Below are 16,109 nucleotides of genomic sequence, written 5' to 3'. Positions count from 1 at the left end.
ATACGGTATCTAAATTACATTCTTGGTAATACGGTATATTCAACGACTGTATAAAGGCAGGCTATATAACGATTTATCTTAACGCAAGTAAGCAATCGATAGGCATGTAAGCAAAGGACTCTTCAAGTCACCCACATCAGAAAGTAAATTAACTATCGTGTACCGGAAGTGGGTGTCCGAAAATGTACAATTTCGGTACTGGTCGTTTTCTTTCAAACATCCTAATCCAAAAACGTATTCAAAACCGGAAGTATAGATGACAAGATATGTCCAATGTCGGTATAGATACCTTTCTTTCATGACTATTTAGATTCCGTGTTCGCAAGTCCTTCGTTCGATCCTACGCCAAGTAATTTTCTGGAGGACATCGTGTAGTTAGGTTTTCTCTTCCCTCCCACTTTCTCATTCCACCTATTCACTCATCATCTTTCACTTGCGTTAATCATCCGTCTATCTTAGCCTAATACGGATAACCGAAAGATTTCAATTTCTGCACGTCTAAAAATTGCTGGATATACCAGAGTTCCTAACAAGAATTTTATTTTCAGAAGATTTCTCAGAAACGTCTTAATTCAACATCAGAGATATAAACTTTCTTGAGTCTATCGGACTTGAGGAAAAGAAGGTAGAATTGATTTTGGTTTGCTGGCAAATAAGCATTGTGTCTTTCTGAATTGTTGAGAAGGTTCCTGTGTTTATAGTATTAAATGGAAATAATTATATTTGAGTTTAGATTTCTGTATTGTGGTAAGAAATGATATGGCATGTAGTCAAATTAAGAAAGGCTACCTTGTTCAATTGAATGTTACGTTCATAAATTAAACACTTTGGTTGTCAAATTATTACTAAGTACCTTGTTCGGTGTGGTTTTATAGGGTCTGCTGAAATATTCTAGTGCAAGCACATGCACTGCTGAACATTAAAAATGCAGGAAAGACGAGCTCAAATAAACTGACGAACGTTTAAATCATAAGTGTGAAATCATTACACTAATCGCTTCGTATTGTGTGGGCCATCATTGGCGTTTAGAATGGCTATACCATCGAAAGGAACAAAGAAGATGAGACCTTGGGTGCTCTATTTGAATACGGCAAACAGTGGGTCTGCAACACGTTCAATAACCTCATCAAATATGGCTGAAGATGTCTGGTGTGCGAAAGGTTAATCAAATTGGATGAAAATTCTAATGAAGGCAATTTTTTACCTATCCGCCAAAATATAGTCGAGATCCATTAGGAATAAAAATGTAAGCTTAAAAATAGTTCAAGGTTCAAAATGACTGATAACGGATAGCAAGTCAGCCTTTTGTGCACGAGATACCGTTAATGTCCCAACTCTTACACGGGATGTACTTGAACCTGAATCCACAAAGTGGAGTTGATGTATATATTTCCTGAAAGCTTGGGTCAAGGTAAGATCAAAACCGGTTATCAAAATTGGGGAGTTCTCAAGTATTCCGCTTGAGAGCAGCACCTTACTCATTTTTATTAACACCTTTAAGTGTGTCTTAAAGTCCGTTGCAACCCTGAAAAATCTGAAACGGTGAGACAGATATGAAAACAGAAAAACATGTCTATCATCATTTCAAACGTATCAAAGTAAAAAAATGTTCAGGGTCCCTCGCAGGGTCCCAGACGGGGTCAAACTCAAAAAGTTCAAATAGGAAGGGATTCTATATCCCAGAAAATATTCCAGTTTCAACTGCAGGATCCCAGACGGGGTCAAACTCAAAAGTTTCAAGTGCCAAGGGGGATAAATAAGCACATTACGTAAAAGCTCGTGATAAATGATACAGAATTGGACATTGGACAAGTCTCGACTGTTGATAAGTATTGAAAAATGGCACGAGTCATTTTCTTTGATAATTCTAGTTTTTGTTTTGTTTTTGCACCTGTCTCACTGCTTCAGATTAATAGGAGTGGTAATAGACTTTTTCATCAAGAGTCGAGACTTGTTTTCTCTTTTTTCACCTAACATAAGCTTTCATACGATACTCCACTTGAACCGCTTTCCATTTCAACATTTTGAGTTGGACCCCGTCTGTACAATTATTTTACTTAGATACGTTATACTTTTGAAATGATGAAAGACATGTTTTTCTGTTTTCATATTTGTCCCACCGTTTCAGATTTTTGCGGCGTTGCAACGGACTTCAAGACACGCTTAAAGGTGTTAATAAAAATGAGTAAGGTGCTGCTCTCAAGCGGAAGACTTCCCCAAATTTGGTAACCGGATTTGATCTTACCTTGACCCAAGCTTTCAGAAAATACATACATCAACCCCACTTTGTGGGTTCATGTTCAGGTATATTCCGTGTTAGACATGGGTAAGGTCTAACGTCATTGGGCAGGTGACACTTAAAGCTAGTAAATGTGGAAAAGGTGTTGCAATTCTTATAGTCAGACGTAAGGTATTATAGTGTGAATGTGTATGAACTTCCGTAAAAGTACTCGACATTTTACAAATTTATATCGATGATATGTTCAAATGAAACACAGGCTCCTGAAGTACTTTGAGATCTTTGTATACAAGATACGTTATCAGAAGCAACACACAAAAAGTATTTAAGCCGCTTTCTTTCTGGAAATGTCGATGTCCAAGGTACTCCTTGCAATGGGCAATCAAACTAGAGAAAAGTGGATGATGTTCTTAGAATACTCGAACAAGACTGGCATGGAAGCTGTCAGAACACCGCTAAAGACTTAAACATGCATCACCAAACAGTGCTAATCCATTTGGAGAAACCTGACAAAAAAAGTCAGCTAGATGTTCGGGTGTCACTTGATCTGACTCACAAATATTTAATTAATCAAATTTCTATCTTTGAATGTCTACTAAAACGTAACGGACTCGATGACTTAGTGAAAGTGTGAGGAAAGTGTTTTGAACGATAACCCTCCGGTGCTTCGTACCATGTCGAGGAGGCCATCGAACCAAATATATCTGTGTTTACAAAACAATACTACACATACTGATACACTGGTCAGCTGTTTGTATAATATAAGAATTAAACTACAATATACACTAAATAAAAAAAGTTACACGAGCATTGCCAATACATAGGGGTATACAGACTTCTCGTACACACCGGTAAATAAACCTTTAAAGGAAATGCAGTTAATTTTAAAGAATAAAGAGGTCAAGTTTTCTGTGAAGGTAATTAAAAAAGTGTCTTTTGTATTGTATTGTATTGTTCGGTTATATACTCAGCAAAGTTACCGAATAATTATACAATGTACAAGATTTCTTACTGTTGAGAGGTCTTTGAAATGATAACAACAACATAACAGAAGTAATATCAGTACAAAAAGAACTGATTACAAACAGACCGTCATTATGGTTCTTCACCCTCCATTCTCTTTCAAGATTTGGGTTAAATGCTCCGAAAGTATTGAAGAAAATCATAGATATGAAGGATTACCGTCTATCAAGAACAAAATGCCTTGAAAAAAATAAATCGATTTCAGAAACCTTGGTGGTTCTGGCTCTCATTCCGAAACAGTTTGCGTCAGTGCAACACTATATAGTGGCCAGACAAATGTATTGATCAGTAAATTAGACATCTGCAGAGAAGTTAAGGCTATAACCCCAATTAGACAATCGTTGAGAAAGTGTTTGCAGGGACAGATGGATTATTACTTTTCCTTGATGATTTTAAGTTTCAAATTTTTTCGCAACATTCTATTCGTAGAATACGAGGTCTAGCTACAAATGACAGCCCTTCTGTATGCATATTTTCATACGAAATTTCTATTGTTCGAAGCAGTTGTGGAAATCTTTACTTGTCACCGTCTCGAGTACTGATGCTGTTTTCTGCATCACTTCTTCCACACTCTGGAAATTACTTCCCATGAAGGCGGATTACATTTTCGGAAATGAAAAAATCTCACGGTACCAAGTCTGGTATGTAAGGTGGTTGTTCCATCACTGGGGTCTTCGTAGCTGCCAGAAACTGTTTAACGGTGAAAGCAGTATGCGAAGGAGTATTCTAGTGATGCACAATCCAATCATTGTTGTTTCACAAGAGGGGCCTTTTCTTCCGTACAGCCACCAAAACTCGATGATAACACTGCTAATTCAGTATCTGACCTGATGATGCCCATTCAGTACAGTAGGCAATTGATATCAAAGAGTACAATGAACATAACATTTACATTCAATTTGATCTTGCATGATCTTTTTATTCGCCCTGATGGCGAAGTTTTCCAATGACTTGATTACCTCTGCTTGCAGAATCATACTGAAAGATCCGCGTCTCGTAACCAGTGACGATTTTCGATAACAAGACAGGTTCTTCTTCCAGGCGTTGTTTTGTGTCACTGCACATACTTCCGGAAGTTCTGCTTCTGCATGAAGTTTTTGACACCATTTTACTGAAACTTTTGAGCATGTGCAAGTGGTCATGCACGGTGGCTTAATGGTGGTGCGCTTACGTCTGATGCATGTGGTCGGTGGTTCCATCTCCAGGCATGTAAGTTTGTGGTGGACAGCACCATTCCCATAGGTTTTCCCGGAAACATTATCATTTCACTAAATCTTGCATTATTATTCACTTGCTTTAATCATTGTGGGACTTAAACCGAAAGATTGTCATTTTTGCGTGAGTTGAAATAAGAACTCTATCACCGCGAAATAAACTATACTAATCATCTATGGAGAAGAATCGAGCGGAATACTAAATAGGGTCAGTTTAGTCAATTTGTTGCCCTTGCTCAACTATATCGTTCGTCCTGAACGTGATAAACAACGAGATTAAAATTGGAGACTTGTTCACCTCTTACCGGCCAGATTCTTCAGTTTTAGTCTACTATCTTCTGCCATACCTGAGAGTAATATGAAATATGCCGGAGAATCTTGGCTTCGAGGCAAGTATTATGCTTGAGAAACCTTCTTTTAAGTTATATCCTTACTTATTTCTTACCCTCATTCTGTAAACATTTCTACCACGTCTGTCATATATTTTGTAAGCGTTATTTTCATTTCAATCAACCTAAATCTTGACGCCAGTACTAAAAATCCTAGGGCAAGGGTATTAAGCGTCGACCCCTAAAATATAGTATTTCTTTCAGAGTAATCTGAGCCTAATTTGGTTAATACCAATGTAAATGTACTCCATTAATCATCTATTTAAACCGAAAGCGTTATATGTAATCCATTTTCAGTTTCAATTCTTTTCTCCACCCAGCTAATATCATTAGCCATAGCGAGAAACGGCTTTCTGACAGATTCGGCAGCCCAATAATAAAATTTATCTTGACGTTTATCTTTCTACTCAAACCAGAAGGTATGGAAATTTACGATTTCCAGTTTCCAGTTAATCGCCATAGTGATAAAAAGGTAATACATAACGTCAAGTACTTTTCCTATATGGTTTAATTACCGCAACAATAATTTGTTTTATTTCTAACTTTATTCCTCTATTGTAAGTGCACTTGAAATCAGTGCCGTGCCGTGCAAAATCAGCGCCCGGGGCGAGAGTATACGACGGCTCCCCCGTACATATGAGTGAGGTCGAATATCAGCCGCTAACCAACACCACGGTTGGCGCAAAGTGCAAGGAAAGTTTCAATAATAAACCCTGCTTTTCCTTGATTTTGAGCACTTTTTATTACTTTTTTACTTCCAATTGACATATGTGCACGTGCATTTTATTAACATGAGTAACATTATTAAAAAAAATACTGCTGTTGATCTAAAATATTCCAAGTAATTTTTTCTCTCTCTTTCTCTTTTCCTTTTCTACTCCCAAATTTTGCATCCGCTTACTTTGGCGCCCGCAGTCGTTGTCCTGCTCGCTCCCCTCCCCCTATGGCACGGCACTGCTTGAGCTACAACTTTCGTTTCAACATTAACCTACATAAATTAAAACAGCAAGATATAGGGAGTAATAGTTTTTTATATGTGTTCAGCATAAGAGGAATTGGCTTTTGTCTTTGATCTTATTCCTCTACTGCAATCAGTAGTTATAGATGTACTACTTCAAATTTGAGTATTGAATTCACATAGTTTGGAAGTCTACTGTAGTTTCACACTGTGAAACGAAACTCACTCATTATTAATATCATTACTATTTGAAGTATTATTTTAATTATATATTTATATTTCAAAACATTGTATGGATAATATTTTGTGCAGGGGCGGATCCAGGAGGGGGCGATTGGGGCAATCGCGCCCTTCCCGCCACAAGAGGAAACTTTCTTATTTTATATATAAATAAAACCCATCTCAGAGTTTGGAGCTCTTAAAAGTAGCTCTAAGTAGCAGTATTACATCCCACCGCACCCCCCCCAGAAGTCCGTCCTGGACCCGCCACTGATTATGTGTACTAAACATTCAACTCCTTTAGTAGGTTTGAGAACTACTGCTCATTACTGGATCCTTGCCATTGTCACGAAGAATCGCAAGAAGACCTTTTACCTTGCATAACGTTATCCGTAAATCTTATTGTGTTGTCTTCGAGGACATGTGTACTAACTATAGTTAACAGTGGTATTGTGCAATATGATTTTTAAAGAGATTGATTGATTGGCTTTGAGTTTAACGTCCAAAATCAGCCACTCAATCTCTTTAAAAATCATATTGCTCAATACCACTGTTAACTATAGTCAGTACACATGTCCTCGAAGACTACTCAATTAAGGTTTATATATATATATGTAGTTGTACATCCCAAAATTATGTCCTTTACGCTGAAGAAATGGTAAGGAATGATTATGATAATTAATGACTGTGAAATTATTTTGTTTTATTCTGTCATCCGGTATTAGAGTCAGGACCATGTGCACTAATTTCTGAATGAGATTAGTATGCAGTGTTGCCATACCGATCAGTTGGGAAAGCAGAAAATTCGAAAGTAAAAAAAAAAAAAAAACAGGAGAAAGCAGTAGACACATAAAGTGGCGACATTTAAATGCAAATCCAGGGGGAGCAAAAAATTGCCATTATTAAGGGGACAGTGGTCAAAAGAAGCAGTCCAGAATTCATTATTACTTTCATTTTAAAATAAAGCAATACATGCAAAACATAAATTTGAATTTGAATTACTTCAAAATAAGTTTCATAAAGACTTTTTTCCCGTTGATTAGGTAATCTTTTGGAGACTGAAAGACCCTGATATCCCCTTTATATTATAATGTTTCATACACACGTGTGTGAAGTAAGACATGGTGAAAGAGCAAAGTAGTGTGGGAAAATGTCTAACTATGCACCTAGCCACAGTATAGCTATATAATACAGTCACACGTAATCTTAATATAAGACTATTTTTCGCTGACAATCATGGAGAAGTGATCTATGCAAGCTACTCTTCCAAAAAGAAGTAAAAGTGGTTCTGGAAAGGTAGGGTGGCGCATGACGTCACACCGTCCCCCGTGCATATCTTTCCCAATATTTTTTTTTAAAGTAGGGGGACGCCATAGGTATCTATTTTGGAAGTAGGGTAACGACGTCCCCCGCATTTTCTCCTCACTTTTACCCCTGTTTCCAACCCAAGTCCCAATCTAAAAAACACGTACTCGTAATCTTACAAGTCATAACGATTCCAACCATCATGTATATAGATGACGTACAGTTGTATCTTTGTATTTATATTATATATAGCAAAGCTCTATATGCTCTACAGAGCTTTGTGTATGCATACAGAGACATTTCCTCTTTTTATGTAAGGAGGAAAAATGAAAATTAAGTATTAATAGTAATAATATATTTCTTTAACTTCTCGAAGTAAGGAAAACGCAGGAGATTGTTCACTTTTCATTTTCTTTCGCAGTAGATCAGTAGAACATATAAAAAGCAGGAGAACTACTGCAAAATCAGTAGCTCTGGCAACACTTTTAGTATGCCTATTGAGATATCTAATCTTCACTTGCAAAAATATCAACATGTTTGTTTAATATTATGATCATACTTCGTGTACAATGAGAGAAAAAGTAGTATATCGCACTGCAATTTTTACCAAGAAGTCTTTTTTAAAGAATAACAACCGCATGACCGACTTTGATATGAGCATACTATATATGATTTCAAGGCATATTTGTGAATTTTGAACTAACGCCCAAACACAATAAATATCGGAAAGACGCAAATTCATCCATCTTCGAAGATAATCTTTGGTTTCTGAGGGTACGCGTAGAATATGTATCCAACGATTGGACTCTTAAAATCTATAATTATCTAATCTTGATTGGAGAAAGAGATCGGTAGCAAAATTGGACTCTTACGATCAACACATTATGACACTCTATACCTAATTTTCATAGTATACCGGGTACCATCTGTAATTAAACACTTGCAGACTCTATATAAGTAAAGTTTGGTTGACACAATTAAGAGATTATTTTTATTTACTATTAATTAAGAGATTTCTAGCACTTCAATTTCTATCATGCACACTCACATATGCCTAATAAATCCAGGGTTTAGGAATTTAGTATTAATTCCCGTTTCAATAGAACAAAAATAATAAGAGATAAAAAAGAACCGGTTTCTTGCACTCTATTCTGTGTCTCCACAGTGGGTTCTATTGTGCATGATAGTAATTAAAGTACAACATTTATGTTAAAATCTTCTTGCATTGGACTCTGAATCAAACCATCGCTATGTATTTTTGACTCTCCATATTGCTGTAAGACGAGATAAGAAAATATGCATGTTATGTTGTAAAGTTATTCTTAAAACTTTGTAATTCTATGAAATAATACAACTAAAGGCGTCTTTCCTTGCCTACTACATTCTACTATCAGACGATTAGTTCGTTTTCTTGGCAAGTGCAGTGACTAAGTTTTTAACGTCAACGATAGAATTGTCTTCCGATATTGGTAACCGAGAGGTAAAGGAACATGATGATTGGTGTACTATTACAAGTTTGAGAATTGAATTCGCATACCGTACTTTCAGTGTGAGACGAAACTTACTGGTTATTATATTATTAGACCCTATTATTATTATTATTATTATTATTATTATTATTATTATTATTATTATTATTATTATTATTATTATTATTATTATTATTATTATTATTATCTAAGGTATTGATTGGCATAATGGAATCGTAAAAACTAAGCATTCTTATTTAAAAACAAAAGCTGAGAAGATGTTAGAGTTAGCGTCTATATTTAGCTTAAAGCAGTATAATCAACCATACGACTCTCAGTTGCCGTATAATATATTGGATCTTGTTCTAACTGATATTACTGAATGCTCAATATGGTTTGATGTGAGTCCATTAGTCAAGGTAGATAGGTTTCACCCACCTTTCGTATTCGAATGGCAGGTTGACGAAAAGTTAAATTTCTTAAATGCAGATACAGCTCAAGCTCAAGGTGAGTTATATGACTATGTAAGAGCAGACTTTTATCAATTATACGAGGACATTAAAAATGAGATGAAAGTAGATAGGTTTTCAGGAAATGTAAATAACAGTACGGTATTATTGCAAGATTGTTTGGAAAATATATTGAAAGCAAATGTACCGAGAAAGCATATTGTAAAAAAGAAGAAATACAAAGCTCCTTGGATTACTAAAGAGTTAAAAGCATTAATTAATAAAAAAACAAAATATTTTGTAAAATTTAAGAAAACCGGTAATTTAGTCATTTATGAAAAATTTTCGGTTTTAAGAAAAAATGTTAAAAGAATGTACAATAAACTTAAAAAATGTTATTTTGAGCAGTTGGAGAATAGTATTTGTACCAACAAAGTGTATTTTTGGAATAACTTTAAAAAGTCTCAAGACAAAAGTGTACCAAATAGAATTTTGTTCAATGGTACCACCATTACAGGGACAAAGCAAATTGCTGAAGTTTTTAAAGATGTATTTTACAATAATTTTAATTTAAAAGTTAATACCATAGATTGTGCTGTAGTTAGTAATCTGAACAGCAATAATATAACGATTCCAGTAATATGTGAAAATGATGTTACTGAAGTAAGAGGTAAACTTCGGCCATTAGCATCTTCAGGACCTGGGAGCTTTCCAAATTATATTCATAAAGCATGTTCGAAAGAAATAGCTCCAGTCTTGTCAAAAATATACAATACCTCATTAAGAACAGGGTCATTCCCATCTAAATGGAAACATGTACATGTGGTACCGGTTTACAAGAATAATGACAAGTTAAATCCGAACAACTACAGGCCGATAACCTTATTGAACATATTTTCTAAAATTTTTGAAACTATCATTCACAAACACTTGTTTTTTAATGTAAAAAATATATTGCAAAAATCACAGCATGGCTTTTATAAAGGGAAATCAGTTGTAACCAATCTCTGTGAAATAACGGATTTTATCTACTATGCAATGAAAAGTAGATAACAAACTGATGTCATATACATTGACATGAGTAAAGCTTTCGATTCAGTTGACCATAGATTACTATTAAAAAAATTGTCAAATACAGGTGTAACACCCTTGTACCTAAAATTTTTTGAAAGCTATTTGACTGGTAGAACATACCAAATTAAAATTGGAAATGTCATGTCAGATTCAGCCAGCATTAGTAACGGTGTTCCTCAAGGTTCTCCTCTGGGCCCATTACTTTTCTCTATTTTTATTAATGACTTACCAACAGTCTTAAATCATTCAAATGTTTTACTTTATGCTGATGACATTAAGCTTTTTAGTGTAGTAAATAATATTGAGGACAACGATAGGCTACAAGATGACTTAAATAGAATCATTATGTGGTGCAAGGATAACGGTATGAGTATCAATTGTCTGAAAACTAAGTGCATGACCTACAGTAACAAATCGCAATACTATGTAAGTCAATACGAAATACAAGGTACTGTAATACAGAAAGTTGACACAATAAAGGATTTAGGTGTAACATTTGACAGGTCACTACGCTTTGGTGATCATATACAAAATGTATGTAATGAAGCAAGAAAAATAATCGGTTACCTGTTTAATCAATGGCCTGCTTTCTGTCAATCAAATACATATGTACTCTTATATAAATTACTGGTAAGGTCGAAACTAGAATATGCATCAGTGACTTGGAACAGCCTAACAAAAACTCTCGTAAACAAACTCGAGATGGTGCAAAAGTGTTTTATTAGAATACTTTGTTTTAAGTTAGGACTTGACTATTATTCTAGCACGTATGAACATTGGATAACGTATTTTAATTTGGAACGACTGGCTGACAGGAGAAAATTGATTGAATCTGTATTTGTAGGAAAGTTACTTGACAACCAATATACCTCAGACTATATTTTTAAAAATGTTGATTTTAAAGTTCCAACATATGGTACAAGGGCAAAAATTTTATTGCAACCGCATAATAGAAAACATATTTTAATCTGTAGGATTTTAGAAAGCTATAATGAATGCATATCTTAAAATATGACTTTATTTTAGAATTTTAAATATAACTTAGTAGTTTTTATTTTTATTTTATTTTATTTTTTACTTTTAATTTTTGACACTTCTTTGTTTTAATAATTGACGTACACTACACTGTCAATGTTTTTATTATTAATAATTTATGATATAGATGTAATAATAATTATCACTAGTACTATATAGTCATTGCTAAAATAATGTAGAATAAGACAAAGTGCTGTATTTTTGCTGTATTTTAGCTGTTCTCAGCACGTAAAATAAAGTTTATTATTATTATTAAAGTTTATTATTATTATTATTATTATTATTATTATTACCTGTATTTCTAAACCTTGTATGAATAATATTGTCTGTAGGGTAATTTGAGGGACTCCGGACATTTGCAGACTCCAGACATTTCTAAGGTTGCAACCCTACTGGCTTGCGGAGCCTCACGACTGTCACTTGTCAATAGTGCAGTGTGAGTGTCAGAAGTGTCTGAATGTGTGTTACTGACGTTCTGGAAATTTACGTTCTTGAGAGGTGGATATAAACATTCAAACAGAATGTAAGTTGTCTGTGATGTTGATGAACTTGTACCCTGATGTAAGATTTAGGTTTCAGTAGCCAAGATATGCCATAAAACTGATAACGAGCAGATTAAAAAGCAATGGACTGGAAGCTTCTATGGTTCGTTGCTGTACATGTGCCGACAGTCAATCTGAAGAGCTACTATTTCCAGTTTCCAGTTATATTTGATAATTATATTAACACAAATTGGGGCGATCCCAACACTTGAACTTGGAGTACTTCTGACACCAGGAGTTTCCAGAAATAGTTTAAGGGAATGACTGACGCGATCCAATATTGAGAAAAAAATGGCTTCAGTGTAACTTTTTCTAAAGACCAAAAAGGCGAACAAGTGAAAAGGATTTTTAAATTGGATTCAGCAGTATTTGGTCTCACAGTTACGGACTTGAGTCGATTAGCCTTTCCCTTCGCAGATAGATACAATATTAGAAACCGCTTCAATAATGAAACGAATCTCGCTGGTTGCGAACGGATTTATGGCTTTGTAAAAAGACACCGATTCATTAGTGTACTGAAAACGGAAAACCTCTCATTCACTCGGTCTTACAAAAGAATCACTTGAACCATTTTACAAAACTTTCAAAGACTGCTATAGTGCATATGATTTATGGGATAAGCCTCAGCAGGTGTTTAACTGTGACAAAAGGGTGTTGCAATCAGTAGGTAAACCAGGGAAAGTTTTATCCGAAAAAGGGAAGAAAGATGTGTACAGTCAATCTAATGCAGAGAGAGGAGAGACCGTTACTGTAATGGTTTGTGCCAGTGAATCTGGGAATTTTAGTCCTCGTTTTGTAGTGATGAAGGGAAAAAGGAAAAAAGAATACATGAATGGTATGCCTTCAGGAGCAGTGGTCGAAATACCAGAATCCGGGTATATGGCAAGTGCTGTTTCTTCACAATCCTTGGAACATCAGGGAAAATACAAACCTGAAAGTCAAATTCTTTTGATCCTTGATGGACATGGATCACATTGTAAAGATTTTCACGTGCTGGATAGAGCCTGCGAATTGGATACCAACCTACTGTGCTTACCACCTCATTGGATACACAAGGTGCAACCTTTAGATGTATCCTTTTTCGAACCACTAAAGCATTTCTACAATAAAGAATGCTGTCGGTGGCTACGTTCAGACTCAGGGGGTATGCATTACAAAAAAATTTTTTTCGGAACTCTTCTTAGGAAAGTATGAGTAAGGTCTGCCATAGTTGCCGTCCATGGGTTTGAAGCTGATGAAATATTTCCTGTATATCCCAACAAAATTCTAGAATGTGCGTTCCTGTCTGCGTTACCTGATTACAAAGACACCATGGATAACAGTTCTGTTAGGCCTAGAGGGGAAGAACCTCAGTCTGCATCACTTCAGGCAAACTATGATTCACCTAATACTACCGTCTCCAGCACGGGTTCAATATCAGAAAATAATAACAGCTCGCCATTAGTACAGAACAATACAACATCACAAAACGAAATAAGGTGTGTTTCGAGTCCTCCAAATCCAGAACCAAGTACATCTTTTCAAGCATTAGCTCAAACATCCCACGAAAATTGTTCGAACTTCCAGGATGCATCATGGTATCGTGACAAGAGTTCGTGGTACCGTCGGAGTATTGACATCTCTTCAGTATATCCGAGAATTGCAAGAAAAAACAGACCCACATAAGAAAGCATGTGGTCCTAAAACAAAAGTTGTTATGAGATGTGAGAGGAAGTTAAATCATCCGGTCAACTGCAAAGAAAACGAAACATTTAATGTTAAGAGTTTTGCTGACAAACGATCCATTGAGAACGCAAACGATTCTTATCGAATGTGTCATGAATGGTACTATTCCAGCTTTCGTGGAGGGCAATGGGTTAAAAGGATAAAATTTTTATTCTCGTTTTAGCCCTAGTTCCTTAATATATAATAACTTTAGATCAGAGATCGATAAGCTATGATATTAAACGTACTAACTAGCAATTACTGATCATAATTATTCCTTTTTGTCCCTTTTATTATAAGGATCGTGCTAGATACACTTGTTTATTCTTCTATCCATACATATATTATACTATCAACAACAATTTCTTCCATGACAACCTATTAATTGTGAACAGGTCTTCTCAGGCTAGCAACCAGGTAAATACTGTTATATCTTGCGACGTTTCGAGGGCTGACATCGTCCTCATCTTCAGGCGAGTATGATGCTGCAATGGAGTGTATGGAATATATATACTCATGTATGTGTGATTGGACTCTTCTGATTGGTGCTTGAAATGGTGGCTTCTGATTGGTGCTTGAAATGGTGGGATATGATTGGTGTCCATGTTTTACTCAGTTGGAATCCTGTGTCTCTGTTAAGGTTCGTTTTTTCTTGTGTGATTGCAACGGCTTCTTTTATCCTCCTGTCCCAAACTCTTGAGCATTTTGCTATTATTTCGGCAGTTGCTGTTTGATGCTATGTTCAGCCAGTCCGGATTTTTCTGGTTGGTTTAGTCTGATGTAGCTGTTGTGTTCTTTGCATCTGGCTACAATGGTTCGTCCTGTTTGTCCTATATATGACTTACCACATTCACATGGAATGCGGTAAACTTCAGGAGTTCGGATGCTCAGGTTGTCTTTGGTTGATCGTATTAAGTTTTTTATTTTTGCTAGAGATTTGTGTATTGTACTGATGTTGCACCTGGCAAATAGTCTGCTGAGCTTTCCAGAAGTGTTTCCTGTGTATGGGAGGCAGATTGTGTTCTTCCGTTCTTCATTCATAGTTTCTTCTGCACTTTTGTCCTTGTTGTCAGTGTCCTTTGTTCTGGTCCTTTTCAGGGCCATATTTATATCTCGCATTTAGTATCCATTCTGTAGCATGGCGCTGCGAAGGTGATTAAGTTCCTCTGTTAAACTCTCCTTGTCGAGGATGGAGAATGCTCTATGTGTTAAAGTGTTGACAACTCCAAGCCTTTGAGCTTTGTAATGGAAACTGTTTGCGTTCAGATATAAATCTATATGTGTTGGTTCCTGTATACCCTATGGCCTAGGCTGCCATCCGGTCTTCTGTATATCAAGATGTCAAGAAATGGTATACATCCTTCTTGTTCAACTTCCATCGTGAATTTAATATTCGGATGCTGGTTATTGAGATGCTGCAGGAATTCCTGTAAGGAGTCGCGTCCATGTGGCCAGATGGTGAAGGTGTCATCAACATATCTATAGAAATGTGTGGGTGCAAGTGGTGCTTTCTTCAGTGCTTCATGGTCAAAGTGCTACATACAAAAATTGGCTACTGCAGGTGAGAGTGGAGAACCCATGGCGACGACGTCTGTTTGTTCACAGTACTGACCACGGTATAGGAAGAAGGTTGAAGTGAGAACATGTTGAAAGAGATCCAATATCTCAGGCCGGAAGTGCTTCCCAAGAAGCAGTAGTGTATCCTTAATCGGAACTCTGGTAAACAATGATACCACGTCGAAGCTAACCATAAGATCTTTGGAAAAGATCTTCATCGTCTTCAGGCTTTTTACAAACTCTGTTGAGTTTTACCTATTAATTACCTTTTTTCTCTTTTAAATGTATGTATGTTCATTTATTGCGCCTTTGATCATGTCGACAAAAACAGGTACAGATTGATAATACCGTTATAATAATAATATATCGTTGTACAAAATGTCGCCCATGACGCGAATTCCGTAACAGTATTACAGTGAAGGAAAGAACCCTGGATGAAATATTTTTGAACATTCACCTTCTGAATAGCCCTCGTATTAGATTATTATTACATTAATATAAGTATATTTCTTCTGTTTTCCTTCTCCATATATATATATATATATATATATATATTAATTTATTGATAACATTTTATTTTATTACTAATCACATACAAAAACATCGATTTATTAAAAATATTGTTTATGGGTCTATTCAAAATTATATCTAACAGATGACTTACGCAGGGTTATTAGTAGATTGTTCTTCTTTTTACGTTGAGCGATAACATCCATATACGAATGACATTATTTACAATTAAGATCATCATCGTATCAAACGTCAACAAGATCAGAAGGCAATAATTACAATTAGAAGCTTCAATTTAAGATCAATGTCATGAATTTCAATTTAACTCAATCAGATCTCTTTTGAACACGTAAGATAAAATAAAGATAAACATAATACTCAAAGTTAGTACAGAGGTAAAATAAATTAATCACATCATAACA

This window comes from Thermobia domestica, chromosome 2, assembly GCF_964235325.1.
Source record: "Thermobia domestica chromosome 2, izTheDome1.hap1.1, whole genome shotgun sequence".
Lineage (NCBI taxonomy): Eukaryota > Metazoa > Arthropoda > Insecta > Zygentoma > Lepismatidae > Thermobia > Thermobia domestica.
Note: the sequence above shows the minus strand (reverse complement) of the source record.